The 24716-nt window shown below is 38.2% G+C and overlaps 1 pseudogene; it reads left to right on the plus strand.

Annotated features, from left to right (window-relative positions):
• The first annotated feature begins 2272 nt into the window (after window positions 1-2272).
• On the plus strand, window positions 2273-3375 carry LOC122203988 (annotated as a pseudogene).
• The last annotated feature ends 21341 nt before the right edge of the window (window positions 3376-24716 follow it).

The following is a 24716-nucleotide window of genomic DNA, read 5'->3' on the forward strand; positions in this document are numbered from 1 at the left end:
ACAATGTGTAAGGAGAGTTCAAAATGAGAACTTGTCCCTCAGTCCATGCAAACATGGTGTTGTTACACAAGGCTACTGCCTCAACTTTACCAACAAATGATCCAGCAACCACTCCCCTGAGAATTATCTAGAATGACTATTTGTGAAGTTTCACCACTGAGTGTTCACCTTTCCCTTCCCACTGACATATCTTTCCTTCGGAAATGTGCAGAGAAAAAGCAAGCATAAGATACACATGATAATAACCCAGCAGAACTAACTGTAAGCAAGGAGAGGGGTTTCATCTAGTACAAGAGATAGAAGGGCTTTACACTTGAACTCGGACATGATCAAGTGACTACCTTGTATCTCTCTGTGTGTTGCCCTGCTGTAAAATGGGGCTGATTCAACTCACCCAGGTAGGTAATTCAGAGACATGGTAGGAAGATTAATTATTCGGGATTCACTGAGTGCTTTCAATATGAAAAGCACGATGTATGTCACAAACAGAGGGCTGTTGACTTCAGGGGAGACAAGAAACAGCAGGCACAGATGAACTTTTAAAAAACAAAGGCCCTATTCTCATGTAAATACTCAATAATAAAAGCTATGGAAAGAAAGCCACAGGAAATATAAAATATAAACAGAATATTTTCCATGAGGAGTCAGCAGATTTTATCAAGTTAATAAATTATTACAATAGAGTACATAAAATCAAACTCATGCAGAATCAGACCAGAGAATATAACGTGTGGCTGCAGGGATTATCTGGTGGGAAAGATCTCATTGATTTTTGTAGAGCATTGGATCTGGGAGATTTTTAAATTAGGCAAGGATGATGACCCAGTTTGGATGGGAAAAGCTTAGAGGTTCCCAAGGAAGAATACAGCCCAAGAAGAAATCTCTGGAGGTAGTTATTTTTAACTTTTCAGACCTGCTTGACATGAAGAGAATTCTGAAAACAGAATGCAAAAAGTAAACATTTAAAGAACTTTGATATCATTTCTCATTGTTGTGACCCTGGCAAAAACTTTAAAAGAACAGGCAAGGTTTATTTAGAATTAAATAGGGATTTGAGGAAAGTAAAATTGAGTTTGCTTTTTTATATTTATGAGTTTATGAGGGGAAAAAAGTTGGGTGAATTTTCTCTTGGGCTGTGACTTGACTAAGAAATCCTTGTACAAAATAAAGATCATAAGATCATAAGCATCAAATTCAAAACATATTAGAGGTAAGTACTTTTTAGTACTTTAAGTACTGAACTTAAAAATCAGTGGAAATATTACAGGAGCACTAAGAACATAAAAAAAAAAAAATGTATACCAGTTAGCTATTGCCAAAACGATGCTGCATAACAACCATAAAAACTAGTGGCATACAACAATAAGCCCTTGTTCTCATGGTTCTATCAATCGTTCGGTGTGGTTCTGCCTCACATACGACACTGAATCTGCTCATGTCTCCCATCTTCCTTGAACCAGTCAGCTAGCCAAGGCATGCTCACCTCAAGGTTCTAGACTGAAAACTAAAACTTCCATTCTTTTAGCCAATGCAAGGAATATTGACAAGCCCAAAGTCAAGGAGCAGGAAAGTCACTCCATCCATGTCATGAGGATCTAGCAAGGATGTGAATGCAAGGAAGGGTGAAGAGTGAGCCCAAGAATTCCAATCACATTTTGTTCCAAACTTACATATCAAAAAAAGTCTGGAAAAATGGTCCAGAGAGTGAGATCAAGATGGAGATACAGAAACACAAGCTTTCACAACAAAACCTTTGTTATAATAATGATGTTTTTAATTTCCTTTCCATCTATGTGTATATTTTCATAGTATGCATAAGCAAAATATGTTATACATACAATAACATTAACCTATTCTGACATTAACCTATTCTCCTCTTACTGATAAAATCATCTAAGAAATTTTTCTTTTTAAATAGTTTTTAAATGACCATATAATACGGAAAGCTTAGGTTTGAGAAGCATTCCCCACATACCGAAAGTTTCTGATCATGTCATTTCTGCATATAACAAATAAACCTTTTTTTTTTTTTTTTTTTTTTTTTTTTTTTAAGTAGGCTCTTTGGTGGTGCTTTAATTCATGACCCAGAGATCAAGACCTTAGTTGAGATCAGGATTCTGACGCTTAACCGACTGAGCCTCCCAGGCGCCCCACAAGTAAACTCTTAATAAAAGACATTCTACTAAGTTGCTATCTCTAACCACAGAGGTGAATTCCATCTCCAGGAATTTTGGGTAGAATTGCAAACTAATGAGGACTGAAATCAGCAGTCCCAGGATTTCTATACCATCTTCATTGACTCAGTAAATTTATAACAGAACCTCAGTAACCTTAACTATTAAACATACTTTTGAACTCAACTACCCAGAGAGTATTTTCCATCTGCAGTATCAGCTCTCCTGGTGGAAGCTGACCTTTTACCACTACGACTATTTAAAAAAAAAAAAAACCTTCTTAAAACGTAACTTTAATCCGGGAGCTCCTGGCGTGCACCTGGCGGTCCGGCGGATCTGTCTACAGTGTTTAGCCAGAACAGACCCAGGGACGCCCCTTCTATCAGCCTCCGGCCACCCTCTAACCTCTTTCCGGTCGCAACCTTCTGAGCCATCTCCTCCGCCACCCTCTGCCTCCGGGACCAGCCAACACCCTATTTGGAGCTTAGCTCCTCATAACCGATCAACGATGAACTCCCAGATTCGTCAGTATTCCACCGCGGTGGAGGGCCGCCGTCAACCACCTGGTCAACATGCCTCTGCAGGCCTCCTACACCTACCTCTCTCTCGGCTTCTGTTTCAACCAGGACGGCGTTGAGCCGGAGGGCATGAGCCACTTCTTCCGCCGGTTGGCTGAGAAGCGCAAGCGTGCTGTGCTGAGCGTCTCTTGAAAAGGCAAAACCAGCGCGGCGGCGACGCCCTCCTCCAGGACGTGCAGAAGCCACGGGAAGATGAGTGGGTACAACCCCGGACGCCATGGAAGCCACGCTGGTTCTGGAGAAGAACCTGAACCACGCCCGTTTGGGTCTGCATACTCCGGGTTCTGTCCGCGCAGACCCCGATCTCTGTGACTTCCTGGAGTTCCACTTCCTGACTTCCTGGGTGAACAAGGGAAACTCACCGAGAAGATGGCGACCTCCTGGCTCACCTCGGCGGGCTGGCCGCCTCCAGGCTGGGTTGCACGAGTATCTCTTGGAAAAGCTCACCCGCAAGCACAACTAGGAGCCTCTGGAGCCCAGCAACCTTGGTGGGGGTCCACTGGCATCCCCCTTTTGCACGGCTTGTGCCTGAGCTTCTCCCTGCAGCCACTAGGCAGCTTTTTAACCACCTTGGAGCCCTCTCCCAAGCCGTAGACCGAATGGAAACAATAAAGGGTTTTGTAGCGAATATATTCATACTAATATATTTACATACATATAAAATTAACCCATCGTATAGAAATATTGATAATGTTCTGTGTTGGTAAAGAAATAAGCACTATTCTACACTGTTCACTGGGAGTAAATTTATGCAAATTTTTGGAAGGCAGTCTGGCAATGTAGATCAGGTAGTTAACCGATACGTGAAACCATCATACCCTTTGACCCAATAATCCCTCTTCATTCCTAGAAGAATTACGAACAAAAAGAAGAATACGTAAGATGTTCGTTGTTCTATTGTTTATAATAAAAAAATAGAACCTACTTAAATTCTCATCAATGGGGAATTTGTTCAAATACCATGGAATGTTAGGTAGCTATGAAAACAAGCAACACTAATCATATTAAAACACCCCACGATATATTTTGACTGAAAAGTATTAGGTTAAATACCAGAATATTGTGTATAGTATATTATATGTAAATGTAAGTGCCTTATATGTTTATGTATGCATGAAAAGCTATATACCAAACTGTTAATGATTATCTCTAGGAAGAAAGGGTTTTTTGGTGGATTGAGGGGATGGTTACTTTTGATTTTTCTTCTTATACTACATTATTTGATTTATAAAGAATACGTATTACTTTCATTTTTTCAATAAAAAATAGCTTTTTAACTATTTTCACTTTCTGTCTTCAAAAACACCTTTTCAACTCTTTTCACTTTGTCCGCCCTACCACCTCTACGTGATAAAACCCCATCAAAATCCCACATGTGCAGAAACCAAAATACTGATTGAGTAAAATGTGTTATTATAAAGTTAATGAAAGTTTAAGGGAGCCGGCCCAGCTAGGTGCCAGTAGTCCTGGGTCAGGTGCTGGGTCCAAATATGGTTTGGATGAGGTCTGGTTTGCCTACCAGTTGCAATGTCTACTCTGGTTTAAACATCAATAGGGGCAGCTCTGGGCTCATAGCTGGCCGAGATTTCAAAGGCAGTGCCCACAATCCAGTTATCTCCTTGTTAATTGGTACCCATTTCACAGCCATGGAAATAAGTCTAAGAGAGTACCGAGATGTGGCAACACACTCTTTGCCTCCCTGCTTCCAAAGATGGCGTCGCAAGCTACTCTCCTAGCCAGGCCTCTATCCAAACCCACTGCCACCCTCTTACCTCCAGTATAAGAAACTTAGCCTGCTTCTGTTTGAGAATGGGGCTAAGAACAAGAGCCAATGCCAGCCACTCTATCTGACTTTACTTATTGCAGGTGCTTTGTTGCAGGCTTTAGCACACATACTGTTAAATCATCAGTCTCTAACCAGATTGCTTTCATGCATTTTTTCCAGGCTTTCTCTACACCCTTCCCTTCCATATCCTCCCAAGGAGACTTTTTTTTCTCCCACTGGCCCTTCAAGAGGCAGTTTAAATGCAGTCCCCTTTATGTGAAGCCATAGAAATTTGCATCCTCAACCCAGAAAACGCTTCACTTTCTTCTGTGATCTTACCCGCTACTTTGTACTTCTATTGATGCACTGTGAACACACTCTCTTGCCCCTGTAATTTATTGTGTACATTTCTGCCTTCCCAAAAGGTAGTAAGAGCCTTCGGTAACTCTCTCACCATCATCCTCATGCCTTTTACTTACCCTTTTCTGCCTGCGTTATACTTACCCAGCAAAATGTCAACACTGGGTAAGCCAACCACCTGCCTTTTGCACTCCCACACGGAGACCGCAGAAGAATGTAAGTAACAATGCAAAGTGCTGTCACTACTCGCTCCATGTCTCCAACAGTCCCTGGACTCTGAGTACCGCCCAGGGCTGCCCCTCCCCCACTGCTTACATATAGCAGTTGCTCAACATCTTCCCACCCTACTCAAGCTGTCTGTGCCCACCAGATTCCTCCACACCCTCAGCAGGTAATTTGGATTACTATTTTAGAGAGAGACCACTCACGAGGAACTGTCACAGTCTCTTCTCCACTTGCATCTGTCCCCCATCTATGCCTATGTATCCACACGACAGTGGATGCTCTTGGTGCCCCACTCAGATCCCCTTTCGTGGCAGGTATTCTTGTCCTTCAGCTGCTCCAAGGGCTGGTTGTTTAAAAGTCACAGCTACTGCCTTCCTTGAAGAATTGCCCTCAGCCAGACAGAACCCACATGGTCTGGAAGGTTAAGCCCCATTCCTCTGATGAGCAGACCTCAACCAATGAGTGACTGGCACAGGGGGAAAAGGCCAGTCCCGGGCCTCAAGGTGAGTAAGCTGACGTTAGTATCCAGTCGAGATTACACTCTCGCTTAGCCTGCTTCCCCTACCCTCTCATACCTCTCTCATTCCTTCTCCTAAGAGCACCCCTCACCCAAATCACTTGAACAAGAATCCCTGTCTCAGGCTCTGCTCCCAGAGAACCCAACCTAAGACACACCCTGATCCCTATCTCTTTTCCTCCTGTCAGTGTGGAAGAGGTGACTCTCTTCTGTCCAAGGCCAATGTGCTCTGGACCCTGCCCTCTCCTTCCTTATCCCAGACTGTCCTGTTATCTGTTCCTTCTCTTTCCTGGAGCTTCCAATTCTCCCCTCTCCATTGTCTCATTCCCATATGAATATGCTCAAGATCATTCTTTCTTACAACTAAACTATACTAAACAAACTCCACCAAGCCTTTATCTCCCTTTTAAGCAATCTACAGCCACTGTTTTCACTTTTTTTTTTTTTTTTTTTTTTTTTTTTACCTCCTAGGGTAGGGTAACTCTCTAAGATACAGAGTATCAGAAGAGGAAAAGACATTAGACATTCTGACATGTTAAGTCTGCGATGCCTATCATAGTAAACTTAAAATGTCTAATAAGCAATTGATACTGAGGGTTTCAAGAAGTGATGTGATGGTAAATATTTAACTGGCTCTCGTGCAGACAGGGGGAATGCATGCATATATATGTACATACGTTTTATACAATTTACCGATATGGAGGCTGTGTAGTTCCTAATTTACAAATAATAATAGAGCATATAATACTCTTTAGCATAAATTTCTAATCGCCAATCAATTCTTGCAGAATGTTTTTGTTGACTATTGCCCAACTCTTGCAACCCGTGATTGCAGCTGGTGAATGAGTGCACTCAGGGCATAAATATGGCTGTTATTTATGTTGACATTAGGAAGTGAGAGAAAGTGAAACACTGGAAACATGAGTCAAAACTTCTCTTGCTCACCAATGAGATGAGCACTTTTTTTTTTTTTTTTTTTTTGCTAAATTGGATAATAGTTTTAGACTATTAGAATATTCCTTCAATTCTTTGTGTACTCACAACCTAACAGCTGTAGAGCAACACACTATTAAGCTTAATCTACATTATTAACATTTTCTTGGTCGTTTAAGCCTCAACAATCAACAAAACAATAGACTGAGCCCCTAGGTGCAGCATTTCCTAATGTCCATGGTGGAAACACTCCCACTGTGGCCATTTTCAAGGGACCAACATGACATCGCCAAATGCAGAATTGGAAGTGAGGCACCATAGCACACCATTATCAAGGATTTCCAAAGATACCATAGACATACAAAATCTCAAAAGCATCGATACTAAAAAGTAGCAGGTGAAAGAAAGAGTGGACCTACGTCGGCCGACTCCATCTTGTTCTGTGTCCTCCACCTTGAGTGACTATGTCCCCGACATGTCCCCTTTCTGGGAAAATCGCAGAAACCTCAGACCACACCTCCTCCCCTTGAGTAACCTCACGCCTGGCGACCTCCGACCCTTCCCCAGCCAATCGGCCAAGGCCACGACCCTTCCCCAGCCAATCGGCTGAGGCCACAGCCATTACCTCACCAACTGCCCCAAGACCCCTATAAAACCTTTGTGCTTTTGAAACTCCCTCTCTCTCCGGTATCTCACCGCTGCGTCAGTGCAGGTAGGGGATTGAGCTCGAGCTAGCTCGAATAAAGGCTCTTTTGCTTTTGCATCGGACTCGGCTCCCTGGTGGTCTTTGGGGATCACGAATTCTGGGCATAACAGCAAGAATATTTATTACCTTTATTCTTAATATAACTTAATTGTAAGTTTATGTAATTTTAATAATGGCTGGGTTTAGCAACTGGCTCACAAAATTCTGGAAAAGTTGGCTCTCATGACCTGGTACAAGCCAGCTGCAACACACCATTAGTTTAAAGTGAAGTGGAGTAACCTGGTCCAGGACAGAAAGTCATATATGTAGTAGTCAAACCAGGGATACGGATGGAATTCTCTCAGGGAAAATATATTTAATAAAAAGATAAGGGAAGGTAGTAAGGATGAAACTCTGGAGGAAACCAAGATTTAAAGGGTAGGCATTAAAAGGTAAGCATGGGAAAAGATGAGAAATACCTGATAAAGTAGAAATGGAGGCAGCAGAGGGCAGTCAGGCGGTCAAGAACCAGGGAGTGGCCAACAGTATAAATGACACCCAAGAGGCAATCACAAGGAATGAAAATTATCATTTATGGAATCATCTGTCCACGCATTCAACATTTATTTTAATTGTTTTTGGAGCGCTCTCAAGTGGTTAGAAATCCAGTGTACTAAAGTGGACCTTTCAGTCTTACCTTAGGCTGAGGTCCAAAACCCACTCCAAATAAGGTCCTAGCCCACCTAGAAAGGATTTTGCTAAGGAGGTAGCTAAGGCTTTTTTTCTCGACACGTAATGTAAGAGCACAAAATGTATAAAGTCACAGTGATGTGAGGATGGAAATTTCTCTGAAGAGAGGTTTTCAAAGGACTGTGAGTGATACCCCCATACATATTCCCCTCACTTAAAGCCCAGGATGCCCTTCGCAACGACTGTGGGATGAATGTATCACCTGAGGTTCCTGGGGCTTGGGGAACACAGCAGACTGGTGGCTAACTCACTCCAGAAGAAAGGGTACACCTGAAAGGCAGGGAGAAGTGGTCTGCAGCCACGGAGTAGGAGACTATGTTTGAGAAATACTGTCTCTAACAGGAACCTTAGCCCGGGGTATTTATTTGAAACATACCCTGACTAGAAGGGTTCTGCCAGAGACCTAGTCACCCTCTGCAGAAAGGCTGGAGATGTGTGTTTGGATGCAGAGATCACACTTACTGTATAAACTTTTCTTCCCTTGGTTTCTGTGACATAATTTCTCCTGGTTCTCTTACTTCCTGATTTCTCACATTGTCTCCCTAATGCTCTTGATCTCACAAATGCTTATGTCACTGGAGTTCAGTCCTCCTTATATTACATGAACTCCTCAGGTCATCTCATCCACTCCATGGCATCAACACCACCCCTGTGCTTTATGACTCTTGAGTCTCTAGCTCTAGCCCCACCCTGTCTCCTTGGTTCTGTATTTAGATTTGCAATTGTCTATTAGCAGCAACACGTTAGTTCAAACTTAAACCCTTCATGGTCTCTCTCAAGTCTTTGTGCATGTTTGGGAGTTTCTTAAAAATGAAAAATACGGGGCGCCTGGGTGGCTCAGTCGGCTAAGCGTCTGACTTCGGCTCAGGTCATGATCTCCCAGTTCGTGAGTTCGAGCCCCGCATCCGGCTCTGGGCTGATGGCTCGGAGCCTGGAGCCTGCTTCAAATTCTATGTCTCCCTCTCTCTCTCTGCTCCTCCCCTGCTCACGCTCAGTCTCTCTCCCCTTCAAAAATAAATAAAAACATTTAAAAAAAAATGTAAGAATACATTTACCATAAAACCCAGAAATTTCATTCCAAAATATGTACCAAAAAGAAGTGAAAATAAATGGACACATAAAGACTTTGTTAACACATGCTTATAGCAGCATTATTCATAAGTGCCTACAACTGGGAACGGTGCAAGTGGCCATCAACTGATGAATGAAAAAGCAAAATGTGGTATATCCATACAATAGAATACTTACTACTCAACAATCAAAAGAGAGAAAACTACTGATATGCACAACCAGAATGAATCTCAAAATCAACAGGTCAAATGAAAAAAATTAGAAATAAAAGATAGCATACTATATGACTACAGTTACATGAGATTTCTAGAAAAGGCAAAATTATAGCAACAGAGGCAGAACAGTGGTTGCTGGATCAGGGATAAGAACAGACATTATCCACAAATGGGTATGAGAAATATTTTGGAGTAACGGAAGTGTTCTAAAACTGGATTATGTTGATGGCTCCTCAACTGTATGAATTTACCAAAACCCATTGAGCAGTCTACCCCAGACTTCTATTAGTATTTCACTGTAAAAGAGAGAGAGAAGACAGATTTAAAAATACTGCTTAAAAAAACTAACCATCATCTGAGCTTTCAGCAAATTATAATCTTTGCTGGTGAGGATTTTTCCTTTGTTTTGACGGCTGCTGACTGATCAGGGTGGTGATTGTTGAAGGTTGGGGTGGCTGTGGCAATTTCTTAAAATAGGACAATTAAATTTGCCACATCAATTGACTCTTCCTTTCATAAAGGATTTCTTTGTAGCATGTGATGCAATTGATAGCATTTTACCCACAGCAGAACTTCTTTCCAAACTGCAGTCAATCCTCTCAAACCCTGCCACTGCTTTCTCAACTAAGTTTTTTGGAATATTCTAAATCCTTTGTTGTCATTTCAAAGATCTTCACAGCATCTTCACCAGGAGTAGATTTCGTCTTAAGAAATAACTTCTTGTGCTCATTCACAAGAAGCATCTCTTCACTGGTTCAGATTTTATCATAAGATTGTAGCAATTCAGTTACACCTTCAAGCTCTACTTCTAATTCTGGTTCTCTTGCTATTTCCACCACATCTGCAGTGACTTCCTCCACTGAAGTCTTGAACCCCTCAAAGTCATCTGTGAGGGTTGGAATTAACTTCTTCCAAACTCCTGTAAGTGTTGATATTTTGACCTCTTATCATGAATCACGAATGTTCTTAATGGCATCTAGAGTGGTGAACCCTTTCCAGAAGGTTTTCAATTCACTTGCCCAGATCCATCTAAGGAATCATAAATCACTGTCTATGACATCTATGGCCTTATGAAATATATTTCTTCAATAATAAGACTTGAAAGTCGAAATTACTCCTTGATCCATTGGCTGCAGAACAGATGCTGTGTTAGCAGGAATGAAAACAAGATTAATCTCATTGTAGATCTCCGTCAGACCTCTTGGGTGACCAGAGGCATTGTCAATGAGCAGTATTATTTTGAAAGGAATCTTTTATTTTGAGAAGTAGTATACGTAGTATGTGATTTAATGACATAAACATGGAATAAAAATAAAGAAGGAGAATAGGAGGTACCCAGGGATAAGAGGTTGCTATTTTAAAATGGGTGGAAAACAGATTAAAGACCTAAATGTGAAACAGGAAACCATCAAAATCCTAGAGAAGAAAACAGACAAAAATCTCCTTGACTTCAGCTGCAGCAACTTCTTACTCAATATGTCTCTGAAGTCAAGGGAAATAAAAGCAAAAATGAACCTTTGGGACCTCATCAACCTAAAAAGCTTCTGCACTGCAAAGGAAACAATCAACAAAACAAAAAGGAAACCAAAGAATGGGAGAAGATATTTGCAAATAATATATTGGATAAAAGGTTAGTATCCAAAATCCAAAAAGAACTTACAAAACTTAACACCCAAAAAACAAATAATCCAGTGAAGAAATGGGCAGAAGACATGAATAAATACTTCTCCAAATAAAACATCCAGATGGCTAACAGACACATGAAAAGATGCTCAACATCACTCATCATCAGAGAAATACAAATCAAAACCACATTGAGATACCACCTCATACTGGTCAGGGTGGTTAAAATGAACAACTCAGGAAACAACAGATGCTGGCGAGGATGTGGAGAAACAGGAATCCTCTTGCACTATTGGTGGGAATGCAAACTGGTGCAGCCACTCTGGAAAGGAGTGTGGAGGTTCCTCAAAAAATTAAAAATAGAACTACCCTATGACCCAGCAATAGCACTACTAGGAATTTATCCAAAGGATACAGGAGTGCTGATTCATGGGGGCACTTGTACCCCAATGTTTATAGCAGCACTTTCAACAATAGCCAAATTATGGAAAGAGCCTAAATGTCCATCAACTGATGAATGGATAAAGAAGATGTGGTTTATATATACAATGGAATACTACTTGGCAATGAGAAAGAATGAAATCCTGCCATTTGCAGCAACGTGGGTGGAACCAGAGAGTGTTATCCTAAGTGAAATAAGTCAGTCAGAGAAAGACAGATATCATATGTTTTCACTCATATGTGGAACTTGAGAAACTTGACAGAAGACCATGGGAGAAGAGAAGGGGAAAAATAGTTTCAAATAGAGATGGAGGCAAACCTATAAGAAACCCTTAAATACAGAGAACAAACTGAGGGTTGATGGCAGGGAGAGATGGGAAAGTGGGTGATGGGCATTGAGGAGGGCACTTGTTGGTATGAGCACTGGGTGTTGTATGTAAACAATGAATCATGGGAATCTACCCCTGAAACCAAGAGCACACTGTATACACTGTATGTTAGCCAACTTGACCATAAATTATATTTTTAAAAATAGTAACAATAAAATAAAATAAAATGGGTGGAAGAGAAGACCATACCAATAAAGTGACATTGTGTAGCTAAAGAAATGAGTATGGAGTGAGCCATGTGGTTATCTGAGGGAAAAGCAAAAGCAAAGGTCTTGAGACAGAAGTGTGATCGGCATGTTCAAGAACAGTAGTGAAGTGAGACATTAAAACAGACTGTAAAGCTAAAACAGTTAAAGTGGTGGGGTTTAAGGCAAGGATAGAACAATGAAACAAGATAAAGAGACCCCCCCCCTCCCCAAAGACTCTAATATGCAGTAAAGGAAACCGCAAGAATAACAATGTTACATCGTGCAGAGGGGGAAAAAGGAGGGAAGAACTCCAAAATATTAGTAATGGTTATTACTAAATAGTACAGTTATAGACAATTTTAGTTTTCTTCCTTATGAGCTTTTATGTATTTTCTAATTGTTTTAAAATTAGCATGTGTTGCTTCAAAACGTATTTTAAGAGGAACAAATTAATCAATAAACGTGTTGGGGAAACTAGATAGCTACTTCTGGAAAAATATTTGAAAAATATTACAAATTAAAGTTACTTGTAAAAAATAAACCTAAACATCATAAAACAAAGAAAAAAAGGATTTTTCCAAGCTTTCAAGCAACAAAATATATTTCCTACACAAAATCAAAATTATATATGTATAAAAGGCCAAAATGAGGGGCGCCTGGGTGGTTCAGTCAGTTAAGTGTCTGGCGTCAGCTCAGGTCATGATCTCACGGTTTGTGGGCTTGAGCCCTGCATCGGGCTCTGTGCTGACAGCTTGGAGCCTGGAGCCTGCTTTGGATTCTGTGTCTCCTTCATCTCTCTGCCTCTCCCCCACTTGTGCTCTGTCTCTCTCTCTCTCTCTCTTTCAAAAACAAATAAAATGTAAAAATAATAATATTAATAAATAAATAAATAAAAACAAAAGGCCAAAATCAAAAAACAGACTAGTAAAAAAGTATAACTCACTACATAGCTTATTCAAATAGAGTATAAAAGTACAACTTATTACCTGTTGAACTTATCCAAATATATAAGAAGTCTTTTAAAATCATTAAGTAATAAATAAAGGCTTAGATTTTTAAAAAATAAGGAAATACAAATGGCCAATATTCAATTCAACCAGGCTAATAACTGAAGAAATAAATATTAGAATAAACTATCATGTTCATCTATGACATTAGCAAAGATTTATCTTTAAAAATGCTAAAAATTGGCAAAACTGGGATAATATATACTCAATCCATTCCAGGAGTGTAACTTAATATAATCTAATTGGAAAGAAAAGTCACAGTATTTACCCAGAGCCTTAGAAAATGTTTATGCCCACTTTGGAATCTATCCTAAAGAAATAATCCCAAATAATAACAATTTACACTTATATAGCACTTACTATGTGCCAAGCACTACTCTATTAATATGTAATGACATTAGGAAGTTTGAATAATGTATATATTAACTCATTTAATTCTTACAACAACCCTGAAGTAGGTATACTATTATCTCTAGTTTAGGGATGCAGCACCTGCCGCTCAGAGAGGTTCAGTCATTGCCCAAGTTTTCATAACTCATAAGTGAAGGAACCAAGACTCAAAACAAGGCAGTCTGACTCCGAATCCTATGTACTCAACCACTCTGCTATCTTGCCTCTTTAGTGAACAAGCATACATACAAAGATGTTTACCCCAGCAATGATGATAATAGGCATTTTCATAAGGAAAGCCAAATCTTTTACAATAGGACAAATGATTAAGCAAAAGATAGCACAGATAATGTAGTATGCTTTTTTTTTTTTTTTTTTTTTAAGATATGGCTTTTCTATTAAGGCTTTTTATTCACTTATTATAGGTTCTAAGAAACTTTATTAAGAAAATGAAAAAGATGAAAATAAATGGCGTACTTTTAAAAACATTTATATTGTGGGGCACCTGGGTGGCTGGGTCAGTTGAGCATCCAACTCTTGATTTAGGCTCACGTCATGATCCCCAGGTCGTGAGATCAAGCTCTGCATCAGGCTCCGCGCTGAGTGTGGAGCCTGCTTAGGATTCTCTCGTCTCCCTCTGTCCCTCTCCTCCACTCATACTCTCTTTCTCTCTCTCTCTCTCAAAAAAAAAAAAAAAAAAAAATTAAAACCGTTTATATTGTAATTCGTGTAGTATATAACACTGTTAATTGTAAGACACATCATTATTTTATGTATTATCAAGAGAGGAAAAAAAATTTCTATTTTAGTGACACTACAATGTGAACTAAATGGGTCTTAGATTAGATGAAACACAGTATATTCAGTTCAAATGAGGAGGTAGTATTTCTTTTTGAAGATAATTTTATATCTGAGTTTCCAAATGCAAGTGATATGATACGGCTTCTTATCCTTTTCAGCCTGAATTTTCATTCATCTTCCTTTGTGGCAAACTTATTGATGTGTCAGCCTGGAGATGAGTGTACAGATCCCACGCGTGCTTACCAAGGAGCTCTTGCTATCTCGTTTTCACAGAAGAGAAGTTATTACTACTAACTAAGCATGCCAGGCCAGAAGCCCATCACCCCTCATGTAAGCCAACTGTCTTCGAGAGGAACTTGGAAATGCAAGAAGCCAGAAAATGTTAATAAAAGAAACAGGTTTAACAGGCAACTTGAACATGGTTGAGTGAATATTATGCAGTAAGGAAAGCCACTTGGAATGTGATGGAATGTTCGGGAGGGTAATGAAGAGAACGGGACAAACCCTGGGAAACAGGAGCATTGTTAAGGCAGAATGGGCATACGGCCAAGGCCAGGAGATGGGAAGAGGAGAGGCCCAAGGAAGCTCACGATGGTAAGGTCATTATATGTATCATATAGTTGGCTACACTGCTGCAGGAGCAAAACAGCACGTTTTCCTAGCAAGTTGCAGAACCCTGTGGTTTCTTTAGCTCCGGGCACAGACCAGAGGATAACAGAGACCTAACTAAAGGAATGCTATCATCAATGCCATTTTTCTTCCATCTGCATTCCCACAAGAATATACTCCTCCAAGGAGACTTTATTATTATTATTATTATTATTAACAAGGGGAAACAGAAGAAAATCACTGTGCTTACCAATTTGTAACCATTTATAAAAAGACTGCGATGCTCTAATTCATTAATAAATCACCAGTACGACCAGGCCTATTTAAAAAGAAATGCATCCTTCTATTATATGGCTCAAGGATAGGTATTTACACAAGTTCATGTTCCCTTATCCAAAACTCCTAGGACCAGATGCGTTCATATACAGTACAGTACATGGCACCTCCAGGGGAATCTGAGTCTGATACAGACAGACTATAAATAACCTCCCAGAGGTCAGGCCAGGGTTTGCAGCCAGATACCTCAGGATAAGCCAGGACTGTGAACAGTGGAGAAGGCATCAGAGACAGTGTGTTATAGGCACTGTGTTAAGGCCCTGGCTTTTAACCCACCTGTTTTATTACTTCATTTACAATGCATGAATTCTAAATTTCTGCATACATCCCAATTCATAACCAACATTGCCAATACCCTCTTTCAACCAATACTTATGAGACTCCCATCCATTACATATTAGAAATTATTCCAGGTACTAAATGACCAGCAGTAGACAAGAACAAAGTCCCTGTCTTCAGGGAGCTGACAGTGACTCCCTTTGGGCAATGAGAAAATTCATAAATGGCCTATAGTGATTAAACAATTGTTTGATTCCTAAATCTAGTCATGATTCCTAAAGGTGCCAGACCACATCCTATGTCACACCTACTTATATTTTGTGATATTAATGTCAGATGTAAGAAGTTCAAACCAGGCTTGCTAAACAGCCCTTTTATGGTACACTTTTAGCAAATATTTGGAATATATAGCACATTTGTAGCCACATTCCTCTTCCTCTTTCTAAAACTGTATACTTGTGCCTTAATTTATTTTTTTTGGTCAATTTATAGCTTTTATTATTTTTCAAAAAGATATTTGGTTCTTTTTGGTGATCCTTTTATTTTGTTGTTCTTATTTCATTTATTTATGCTCTTATCTTTATTATTCCCTTCAAAACCCTTCGTTATTGTTTGATTTGCATTTAATTTCAGCTTCATCTATATTCCTGAGTTGAATTTACTTTCCATGTCTTTTGTTTTTACATAAAGGCATTTAAGGCTGTCAGTTTACTTTTGAGAACTGTTTTATCAGTATCTCACAAGTTTTGCTATTGACAACTTTTATTATAGCTTAGTTCTAAAAATTTTTTAAATTTCCACTGCAATTTTCTCTTTAACCACAAGTTATTAATAAAATTTGAAAGTTCATAACAAATGTACTATTTCCAGAAAAAGTGATTTATATAATATTGATTTTTTAAAAATTTGATCAGACTTCTTTTGTAAATTACCATAAGGTCAAGTTTTGTATATATTGCATGTACTTGAAAAATGTATACCGTCAGGTACAGGATCTGAGATTTCCCTATTAGGTTTTCTGCAGCAAGACTATCCAATACAGTAGCCTCAGACCAGTAGCCTCTCACTGAGCACTTGAAATGTGACTAGCGATGTACTGTAAGTTGAAATAGAAGTTAAATTCTAAGACTTTCTATGAAAAGAAGAATATAAAATGTCTCGTGGGGGTGTCTGGGTGGCTCAGTTGGTTAAGCATCCAACTCCGGTTCAGGTCATGATCTCATGGTTCATGAGTTTGAGCCCCACTTTGGTCTCTGTGCTGACAGCTCAGAGCCTGGAGCCTGCTTTGGATTGTGTCTCCCTCTCTCTCTGCCCCTCCCCTGCTTTGTGCTCCATCTCTCTCTCAAAAGTAAACAAACATTAAAGTGTCTCATGAATTTTATTTATGCTGAAATAGTATTTTGGATAAATTGGGCTAAATAAAATATATTAAAATAGTTTCCCTGTTTCTACATTTTTTAATGTAGCCACTAGAAAATTTTAACTTACATATGGGGCTGACATTATATTTCAATTAGATAGAACCGTTCTATACCCTTATTATTTATCTGAGCCAAGTTTCTGCTCTAAGTAGATTGAAATCTTTCCACTATGGTTTTAAGTTTTATATTTTTGCTTTCAATTGTTTTTGCTTTGTATATTCCCAAGTTATTATATCTTAAATGTTTTTTCTATTTATTATTACTTAGGATCCTTTGTTGTTCCTACTAATGCTTTTGCTTTAAACTTTACTTTGGTATTTACACACCTGTATCTATTTTCCAATTTTTTTATTTTTAGTAATATCCCTTAATAAAAATAATATAGCTGGGTCCTCTCCCCAATTTAACGTCTTTTAATAAATAAGTTTACTTTATATTTACTGTTACTGCTATGTTTAGATATAATCCTATCCTATTATTTTTTGAGTTTCTTGCTATCTTTCCCCTTTTTACTCCTTTATTCTTTCCTTCCATTGGATTAGTACATATTCTCTATTTCTCTTGCTCCTTCTTTTTCTTCCTCTCTCTTTTCTGGCTCCTAAATTTCTGAATTGTATTTTCTTCTTAAAATCATGACTCGTACTTTTTTTGTATTAATACTTTAAACATTACTCTTGTAGTTTTACCTGAAAACTTTCCAACAAAGCCTAAAGCTTTTCAGTCTTTCTATTATTCTCCTGAACATGAAAGCCCCTTTGTGGGCTTTATAAATTCATTCATCATGTTTCCTATCTTGTATCTTGCTATTATATCAACTATCTATTGCTACAGTGTTGCATAACAAAGACACACACACACACACACACACAAATCAGTTAACACACAATAAACATTTACTTAGCTAAAGAGGCTGCAGAGTCTAGTTGATCTGGGCTAGACTTGCTTATGCACCTGTGGTCAGTTGGCTGGCTGGCTGGGTGGCTCTGCTGATCTTGGCTGGGGGTTGGCTAGTGTTGACTTGGTTTTGCCTCATATGTTTCTCACATTCCTTAGCAGGTTAGCCTGGGCAAATTTCCATGGCAAAGACAGAGGTACAGAGTGGAAGCAGAACTGCATCAGTGCTTCTACAAGGCTCTTTGAGTCATATCAGCTAATACCCTACCAGCCACATCAAGTCACACAGCCAAACTCAGAATCAAGGGGACAAGAAGTTTGATTGCACCTCTTCAGTGAGAGGAACTGCAAAGTCACATGGCAAAGGGGCATGAATTCAGAGAAGGGTAAAGAATTGAGGTCATGAATGCAATCAACCTATCATACTTAACTTTACCTTTTCTTTGCACCCAAAAGAGAAGTTATGTTTTCCATAAATAACTATATTTGACAAATTTTAGGTAATTTTTTTTAATCCTATACCTTCTTTTGGGTTTTCTTTTTTGCTCAAGTACAACTTGAATGATAAACTCTCTTGGTCTTTTTAAGTCTGAACATTTATTTTACCCTCACTACAGAATTATAGTGTAGCTGGGTATAACATTTAGGCTGACTTATTTTCCCTCAGCACTTGACACCTCTATCTTTTGACTGTTGCTGAGAGTTTTCCAGTCTAATCGTGCCTTTTATGTTAATAGATTTTTTTTTTCTTTCTGAATACCATCATGTTGTATCTGGATATGGATTCATTTTTTTTTTTGCCCTGATTGGACTTAGGGTGGATTTATAATCTGAGTATTTATAGATTTAATTGTGGAACACTGCCAACTTCTATTTTCTTACATATAGATTTTCTACCAACCCTCCATTTCCTTCTTAAGCTACCTTATTAAAACTCTGCATTCCCTTCCATATCTCTTTAAATATGGAACAATTTGTTCACTATTATCTAATTCACAAATTTCTTCAACTGTGTCCAGCCTACAGTTTATGCCAATTGTGCTTATCTCAATGGCTATATGTATGTATTTCTTTGCTTATAAGGTTTCTGTTTTTAAATATACCTGCTTAATTTATCCAAGTTTTGCATTATAATTTCATATCTGAGGATCTATGCGAATGGATTTATGTCTTCAAGTGTCTTTAACATTCTTTTTTTTTTAAATGTCAGACTCTCCTATAAAGTTAACTTTATGTGGGGTGGGAATACATGTTCTGCCAAGAGATTTGTGGACAAATTTCAGAATTTTAGTTTCATGGGCTTAAAGTAAAAGGTTTTTGTCTTTTAATTTTCTCTCTTTCCCTCCTTTCTTCTGTACTTCCACTTACACCTAGAGGCCCCTGCACCAAGTCCAAGATCAACCATTTGAGAACTCTTCCCTACAAAGATTATTTTAGGAATATTTTAGACCTAATTACCACACTTCAGAATATCTTAGTTTAGCTCCAGATCAAGAAGCTAAATACGTAGTTTTCAGCATCATTATGCTCAGCTTCCTCGGAACAAGGATCTACATAATAGTCAATAGCAGCAAGCTTTTTTAAGTCACTTTTTGTTAAGTGGGAGCAACAGGGAGGAGTCACATCCTAGCCTCTGAGGTCAAGCAGTTAACCTTGCCCCAGGATCTGATCTTATAATACTTTTAATCTCAGTTTCATGGGAGCCAATTTGTCAAATGACACTACTACCGGCTTCCAGACTCCAAACGTGGGAGGTCCATGGTTTCGGCCTTGCTCACCAATTTACATTTTTACTCCACTTTCTTCCATATTAGATCTTCGCTTATTTGAGCCTGGCCATCTTTGATTTGGCTCACTTGTTTTACCCAGTAGTAGTAATGACAGTAGTAGCAATAGTATGTTTGGAGAGGGTACATCAAAGCATGAAATAATTTCTACTTGACTAGAAGTCTACACTGAATGTTCAAACTCACATATACACTCACACCCGCACCAAAACAAACAACAACAACAACAACAACAACAAAAACCACATACATATTATTTCTGGCCTGAAGTGACATTCTTCAGGTCAAAATAACACATTTTTAGTGGCACGAATCAATAAACATGAACTGTTATCTTCCAACAAACTACTGCAAGTTGTGGTTCAATGCTATTTAATCATTGGAACATTTAAGTAGATTTTATTCCAAAGAACCAAAGAGTTAAATGCCATGGATTTGCAGCGTGGAATTCAATTTCTTCTTATGAAAATCCAGTTATAACTTATTAAAACTCAAAATGCTTTTGGGGGGGTATGGAGATGAATGACTTTCAGAATAGCCTGAGAGTCGTGAATAAAGAAAAACATTGCTGTGTTTATTTAGAGAGTATTACCCCTTGGAGCCAGCGTTTGCACTAATGCATTTTACATTAGCGTGCCGCATCAGGAAATCCTGACTTTTTGGTGCCAAGGGGGTAATTAATATCAGTTCACGTTCTCAAAATGGTTGTGTTTATGTGGGAATGAGGACTGAGCACTAACATGTTGAGCTTGAAGTAGGAAAGCTTGCTGTGAAGTGAGATCTTGGGAAAGAATGGAATACTGAAATTAATGAACAGAAAATAGGATTTCTATGGATAGAATAATATTAGTACTGAAAAGAAAGCCACAGCCACACTTCCTTGCTCTTAATTTACTAAGCATTAACAGAAATAATTCCCTAGTATAGTCATATTGATAGAAGATAAAATCCTTCATACATACAAACAGTATTTTAATCTACTAAGATCAGGAGTCTGAAAGTTAAAAAATTTGATGATCAGTATGAAATGGTATACGAAAATTAACCATTATTCCAAAATCTCCTTCCACAGGTAATAGAGTTATATTTCTTACAGATATAAAATTCTTCATATTTGATCTAAGCTGAATAATGAGAGCCACAATAAATGTAAAAATAAAATGCTTTTGGTACATCTTTTTTTTTTTTTTTCCAAAAGAAAATTGGCAGGGAAACTAGCTAGAATCAAAGTACATACTTCATATAGTGAAAGTCGGAAGACTAAGGAAACCACAAAAAAGCATTAGAGAAAAAAGTCCAAAGGACAAATTGAAGCAGAAGCCAAAATAAAGTTAAAAACCTAAGAGATTTTACGAAGTCCTACCTAACACAATTCTCAATGTAAGTACTTAGAAAACATACTATTTATAAATTACTACACACGTGCCAAAATGATATATATGACGTATATTTTTACCAGTACTTTAAAATTAACTAAACCTCTTGTTACCAAATATAGAATTCAGTTCATTCAAGTGATGGAAAACAGACGATGATCTTAAAGGAATTATAGTTTGCCCTACTTCATCAGTCAAGAATGATTAGTCACTGGGGTGCCCGGGTGGCTCAGCTGGTTAAGTGTCCGACTCTTGATTTTGGCTCAGGTCATTATCTCACAGTTGTGAGACTGAGCCCCACAGAGGACTCCAGGCTGGAAATAGAGTCTGCTTACGATTCTCTCTCTCCCTCTCCCTCAGTCCCTCCCCCCCACCCTGACTCCAAAATAAATAAATAAACTTAAAAAAATGATTAGTCACTGAACGATTGTGAAGTACACCATACACACAGTATACTAGGCTTGTCATTCCTAAAAATTATGACTCCAAACAGAACATGCTATAGGGTGGTGTGAACTGGCCTTCTTTTTTTTTTTTTTTTTTTTTTTTTTAAATTTTTTTTTTTTTAACGTTTTTATTCATTTTTGAGACAGAGAGAGACAGAGCATGAACGGGGGAGGGTCAGAGAGAGGGAGACACAGAATCTGAAACAGGCTCCGGGCTCTGAGCTGTCAGCACAGGGGCCCGATGCGGGGCTCGAACTCACGGACCGCGAGATCGTGACCTGAGCCGAAGTCGGCGCTCAACCGACTGAGCCACCCAGGCGCCCCATGAACTGGCCTTCTACTACAGGACCTTACATTAGACTACAGGCTTTGATGCCATCACAAAAAGCTTAGTGAGACAGAAAGGTTAATTCTCTCGTGTCAGAGTCCACACCAATAGGCAATAGAATGGGCTTCATGAGGCCATTCAGGGGATTTCTGTTGTGCTACCAGATTATTTTTCTTACCTGTAAGGCCAAAACTCCCCACTAATAGGTCACGTTCCAGCCTTTCCGAAATGGGAAAGAGAAAATGGAGCGCATTTTTAACGATGTGACCTAGAAGCCGAACACATCACTCCACCTCACATTCCACTGGCTGAACTTACAGTCACTGTCCATACCTAGTTGCAATGGAAGCTACTAAATGCAGTCACTGGGCAGGTAGTTATGTACCCACCCAAAACTTGGGGATTACTTTTTTTAAGAGAGAGAAGAGTATTAGGGAATAAGCCATATTCTCTAATACAGATCAAAAATGGTAAAAGCCTCTGAGAATATTCAGGATTTTTTATTCACCTATTTTAACATTAAATAATTATTTTTAATGCACTGTTTCATGAGAAACTTCTTGGTAGGTTATCACAGTTAAACATTATAGCCTAAACAAATGTATCATTCACGTATCTAAGGTCTTAAACTATAGATCTCTATCAGGAAAAAGACAAAATACAAAATATACACGTTTATCCACATATGTACAAGTATATAACCCACACATACACACATCTTTATGCCTGTGCACAATGTATATACATTACATAAATGTGTGTATATATAATATCCTCCCTTCATTATCAAAAGTTTCCCAGATTAAGTAATAAATTGTATGATCACCCTATGTATACGTCTTTATTGAGTTAATGAAAATTATATTGCATTGTCTATTTCTGGGAGTTGGGGTTTTAAAAATAAACGAGATTTTATAGTGATTTCTTTTTTGAAATACTGAAATACTTTGGGGCAGCTATGAAGGTAATTAATGAGTAGGGTACAAAAAACCTTGAAAACTTCCAACAAGCAAAACTCTCCAAGAGGTTCTAGTCATTCTATATAAAATCACATTTCAGTAACTCTCTTGCTGTTAAGAAGCCAGTTGTTGTTTATGCTCTTGCAGTTAACTCTTATCCAATAAAACATAGCTTGCTAGGGGGGAAGAACCCACAACTTTGTGCCAATGAAAATGTACTTAAGTGAATCTAACTAGTCTTTGAAATGGCATTAAATCAAACATGGCTTAGTTATAATTAGTGTTTAAGGAAATAGAATATGGTGACATCTCAAATCAGTTGGTTTATTCGATACATAACGTTAAAATGACCAGTTATCCACAGAGAAAAAAATGAAAGCTCTAAACTTCACAATGTACAATCAATTTTTGAAAATCAGAAGCAAAAAATAAAACATTTTTTTTTTATAAATTTGCAAGTTAGGGAGGTTGCAAGAAGCTATGAAATTGAATATGTAAAATCTTAAACCTTTAAGACAGTGAAAGACATCATAACCTAAGTTAAAAAATAATGAACAGGAGGGGCACCTGGGTGGCTCAGTCAGTTAAGAGTCCGACTTTGGCTCAGGTCATGATCTTGCAGTTCATGAGTTCAAGCCCCACGTCACACTCTGTGCTGACAGCTCAGAGCCTGGAGCCTGTTTCAGATTCTGTGTCTCGCTCTATCTCTGCCCCTCCCCTGCTCATGCTTTGTCTCTCTCTCTCTTTCAAAAATAAATCATAAAACATTAAAAAAATTTTTTTAAATAATGAACAGCCTGAAGACATGTAATATATAGAAGACATAGGATTAATATACTGGATAGAGAGCTATATATAATTATACTTATTGGTGCACATGTGTTTATATTATTTCCTCTCTCTTACACAATAAAATTCCCAATAGAAAAATGAAGAAGGGACATTAAGAAGCATTTCACAGCACAAAATAATAAAGTGTCTTTAAGCATTTGAAAAGATAGTCTTTAAGCATTTGAAAAGATACTCAAACTTAACAAATAAACCGGATGTAATTCAAATTAGATCCTGAGATAACACTTTTTTAATTTTTAATGATTATTTTTGAGACAATGCGAGAGACAGAGTGCAAGCAGTGGAGGGGCAGACAGAGAGAGACAAGGAATCTGAAGTGGCCTCTAGGCTCTGAGCTGTCAGCCCAGAGCCCGATGCGGGGCTCGAACTCATGAAACGTGAGATCATGACCTGAGCCAAAGTCGGACGCTTAACTGACTGAGCCACTCAGGCACGCCCCGAGATAACACTTTTTAAAGCCTATTAAAATTGTAAAAATTAATAAGGCTAATAATCTGTTGCTGGCAAGGCTATCTCTTTTAGGAGGACACTTTTTAAAATGTACATAGCCTTACACCTAACATATTCAAAATCTACCATATAGAAATATCTCAATAAACATACAGAAAACCAAAACCCAAACCCTTACCAGATCGATTATGAAAGCTTTGTTTTCCTAATAGTTAAAAATTAGGCACAACACAGAATAGGAAGCATTTGAGATATTTCTAAAACTATTTTAAAAAAGGAAGTTACAATATAGTATAGGTAGTATATAATTCCATTTTTTGTTGAAAGAGACAAAACAATTAACAGATGTTGGCTTATGCGTGTATAATCAAGCTGGAAGAAATATATCAAACTTTTTATAGCTATTACCTTTAAAAGATTAAATTATGGAGCATGTTTACTTTTTGTGTAATCTATTTTTGCTGACTTAATTATTTAACGTAATTTTTTATTAAAAAATTTTATTTTTTAAGTGTTTATTTATGTTTGAGAAAGATATATAGCTCCATATCCAAATATTAATCCTATGTCTTCTATATATTACACATCTTCAGTCTTTTTTTAACTTAGGTTATGATGTCTTTCACTGTATTAAAGGTTTAAGATTTTACATATTCAATTTCATAGCTTCTTGCAACTTCCCTAACTTGCAAATTTATTTTAAAAATGTGAGTTTTTTTGCTTCTGTTTTTCTAAAATTGACTGAACACTGTAAGGTTTAGAGCTTTCATTTTTTTTTTTTTATAGTGGGGGAGAAAGAGTGTGGGGGAGGGCCAGAGAGAGAGGGAGACACCAAATCCAAAACAGGATCCAGGCTCTGAGCTGTCA

Source organism: Panthera leo, chromosome D3 (assembly GCF_018350215.1).
Source record: "Panthera leo isolate Ple1 chromosome D3, P.leo_Ple1_pat1.1, whole genome shotgun sequence".
Taxonomy (NCBI): domain Eukaryota; kingdom Metazoa; phylum Chordata; class Mammalia; order Carnivora; family Felidae; genus Panthera; species Panthera leo.